The sequence below is a fragment of the Cervus canadensis genome, chromosome 8 (assembly GCF_019320065.1).
Source record: "Cervus canadensis isolate Bull #8, Minnesota chromosome 8, ASM1932006v1, whole genome shotgun sequence".
NCBI classification, from domain to species: Eukaryota; Metazoa; Chordata; class Mammalia; order Artiodactyla; family Cervidae; genus Cervus; species Cervus canadensis.
Window position 1 is genome coordinate 24972219 of NC_057393.1, and position 4062 is coordinate 24976280.

A 4062-nucleotide genomic window follows, 5' to 3' on the forward strand; every position below is an offset into this window, starting at 1 on the left:
GCTCACCAGTAAAGAATCCATCTGCAATGCAGGAGACACGAGTTCAATCTCTGAGTTGGGAAGATCCCCTGAAGGAGGGCAGGGCAACCCACTCCAGTATTCTTGCCTGGAGAATCCCATGGATAAAGGAGCCGGGCAGGCTCAGTCCATAAGGTCACAAAAAGTCGGACACGACTGAGCACGCATGCAGGCACAGGCTTCTGACCAGACAGGAGCCCTGTGCTTGGGTTCTTGCTGGTTGCTTAATTGTATCCTTTGGAATTTAAACAGTGGCATTTCTAAACAGTAACCTGCTTTAGCCTCTGGGAATTCTGATAAGCATATGCTAATAAATCGAAAAGTGGTCACAAGGATAGAAACAGAAATTAAGAGGCAGCTTAAAAACAAAACAGAGAACAGACGATCTAACTACTTGTAATTCAGAAAACACTAAATTCCTGCAAGAGACCACTCAAAGCACATGCCTATCTAGTGAGCATGGACTGGTGAAGTGTCCGCCAGAAGACCAGTGGGAAACATAGAGGGACCCTCTACTGACCAGGGCAGTGACATCAAGGAGTAGACACGGTTAGTTATTCAAGACACCCCCAGTAGTATCTCACAAGGAACTTCGTCTACTGTAGCGTGCAATCCATTCTTGGGGAATTAATGAGTGAAGAATGAAGGCGAGAGAAATATACTGCAAATACTATGAAATATTGAGAAGGGTCTTCAACATCACTATTTCTAAATGTTTCTGAACTTGAATGCAAGTGGGTTTCCTTGGCCAACCTGCTCTCTCCCAGTTCTCATCCAAAGCACTATCCAACACGCTGAGTCCCTGGAGTCCATCAGATAAATCTGTGCAGTCTGCTCAGGGAGACCTGAATTATACTTGGGATGGTGTATAAAAATCAAACAGTCTGTACTGATCCCAGCCATTTTCCTGTCCTGAATTAGGTTGTTTGAGCTTAGACTTTATCTTTCTAATTTCACCATATGAGAGGGAACTCTGATGCCCCAGATCAAATCTTGCAATATCTGTAGTGGATCATTAGGTGAAAAGGCAGGAGGGCTGTGTTTTTTCAGAGAGTGGTTCAGTAGAAATGTGACACGGGGAGTTTTCAGTGATATTAATGGGACTATGATTCACTTGCATGATATTCTAGAAATCCAAGTTAAAAGTGAAATAATTTATGGTTAATTTTGTTGCATTAACTGTGCTTATTTTTTAAAACATGGCACCTTTATGGCATAGAAGCACACGGTCATACATATTTAAGTTTAAGGTAATATTCTGCATGATACTACTTTATACTATTCATAGGACAGGAAAACTGGCTCTCCTGCTATTTCAAGGTCAATGAATAGCAGTTGTTTATATCAGTGAATACAAGTTACCCTGACATACATTGAAATCCATATGATGATGGATCATTCTGTTACATATTCTGTTGACATTTTATAACCTAAAATCTTATATACAATTATTGCATTTTTAAGCAAGTCTACAGCATAAGCTAATTCTGGGTAATAAAATGGTCTCATTAATTTACAGTGAATGATAGTCTTTTATTTAGTAAGGAAGTACATAGGATCAAAACTCCTGAGGTCTGTGGCAATCCTAGCTAGGTTACTGATGGGCTATATGAGTTTTGGAGTTTTGATCCACTGTTTTCAGTCCTCAGCAGCTTAGATTTACAATATGTAAAGTCATAATCACAAGACTAAGGGTATCAGATTCTACCCTAAGTAAACCCATTGAAGTGGGCGTCCCAGGTGCCAGTGCAGGAGACGTGGGTTTGATCCCTTGTTCAAGACAAGTCCCCAGAGGAGGAAATGGCAGCAGACTCCAGTAATCTTGCCTGAACAATCCCATGCGCAGAGAAGCCTGGCAGGCTACAGTCCATGGAGTAGCCAGGAGTTGGACACGACTGAGCTACTGAGCAAGCATGCAAACCCATTGAGAAAAATGTCAAAGTTTTATACAAATGAAAACCTATGCATTTCATGAAAACTAAATAAAGAATTAGGAAGATATAAGTGTACCTAGTATTGAGTGGACTTGACTTGTAATCTTCCTGTGATGATTCAGAATGACCAAAGGCAGAGCAGGCCCTGCAAACTGAAGTGGGGTGTTTTGGTTCAGTAGTAGTGCTACTATTTTTGGATTTGGGGATCAAGGTGCTAAACATTTTTAGTTTGGATTTAAATTTCCTCAAGGCTTAGCCTTTACTGATTTAGAGACCAGCTCCCATTGCCTTTCCCACCTCCTTTGCACAGAATGGTTCAATCTTACTGACCTCTTAATTCCTAGGTAGCAATTGCTACACACAATTTCAAACAAGCAAATCTTTCCTTAAAAATCTCAGATAAACAACCTTCAGCCTCGAAGAGAACTAGCACTTGGGAACTCTGGCAGAGAACCTCAAATGGGAGCAGGATGGAGCAGTCTGTTCCACACTGAATTCTGCAGAATTTCTCTCTGCTCTGACCAGATGGAATGAGCAGCCAGCAGGGAGCTTTAGTGGTCAGTGGAAGCACATGCTGAGATTAAGCATTTACTGTTGAGCCTCAGCTTTCTCACCAATATTATGAGGTAACTTGCTCATGTAGCTGTTTTTAGGACAGCCTGAGATCACTCACGTTCAATGTTGAGTGAGAGGTACAAACTATTGGGTGTCAGATACTCCAGGATGTACTGTACAACATAGGGAATATAGTCCAAACTGCACATGGAAAGTAATATTTATAAATTGCATAAAATATTAATAATACATTTTGATTAAAAGCCACTTAATACAGTGTAGGACACACAGTAAAGCACCAGGTATATATGTTTATCTGTTATTATTTTCTGAGCCTTTAAATTAATTCCATTTCCACAGTTATAACTCAAGGAACTGGATTCCTTTGCTTCATAGTTCTGCTGAAATAAAGTGAAGTCGCTCAGTTGTGTCCAACTCTTTGCGACCCCGTGGACTGTAGCCTACCAGGCTCCTCCATCCATGGGATTCACCAGGCAAGAATACTGGAGTGGGTTACCATTTCCTTTTCCAGGGGATCTTCCCAACCCAGGGATCGAACCCGGGTCTCCCGCATTGGAGGCAGACGCTTTAACCTCTGAGCCACCAGGGAAGCCCCCAATGGTTGTGCTACTGGCATGCAATTACACTGTCATTATTGTGATTATTTGTTTAAAATCTGACTCTCATTGGATCATCACTTCAGGAACACAACATCCTTGTCTGCTTTAGACCAGTATTGTACCTCCAGCTACCAGATGGTGCCTGGCATATTGTAGGTGCTCAATGCATCTGTATTAAGTTAATAAAAAAAAATGAGCTCCATGGAATTTATACCAATTATCACTAAGATCCAGAAAAGAAAATTAGCCAAAGTCACTATTAACCGCCTATGAGGGCTAATTTCCCCATCCTACCAAGCCCACCACATAGCTCTATGCAGGATGGTTGGTTCTGACTGAAGAAGAGCTCAGGCAACGCATTTTACTGCTGTTTTGAGGAGCCTGTCATCAGAACCTCACTGCATCACAATTTGGCCTTTTGTCCAGACCCAGATGAATGTGGATGTTCACAAAGACCAGAGAGAGAGATTAGAAAGAGCGACCCTGACCCCAGAATCGGGGCTGGTGTTTATTCAGGGCTGGGAGCCTGGGGAGAGCAAAGACTAACGTAAGAACACGAAGTCCTGAGGAGCAGAGGTAAAGCCAAATTAAAAGGAGACATGGTGGTAAGGACAGAGCAGGGGTGTGAGCAGCGTGCAGGCGCTGTGACTTGCACGCACAGAGGGGGGTGCACTGCAGCATCAGGGGTCTAGTGTCTGAGCAGCCAGGCTACAGGCCGAGATGAGAGCCAAATCCTGACCTCATGACTTCTTGCGTCTGCATGACCTTGAGCAAGTCACTTGGCTTCTACCAAGTTTTTAATCCACACAAATGAGGGAAATAATATGAAACTCACAGAGTTGTTATACAAATAAAATTATATCACCTACCCAAATCACTTAACCACCAAACCATGAGAGCAGGTTCATATATGGAGAGCTTATGCTTGGTTATTA

The 4062-nt window shown here is 42.4% G+C and overlaps 1 non-coding gene across 1 annotated transcript; it reads right to left on the reverse strand.

Annotated features, from left to right (window-relative positions):
* Nucleotides 1–3045: 3045 nt before the first annotated feature.
* TRNAW-CCA lies at nt 3046–3117 on the reverse strand. Its single transcript has one exon. It is a non-coding gene; the product is annotated as a tRNA-Trp (tRNA).
* Between the last annotated feature and the right edge of the window lie 945 nt (nt 3118–4062).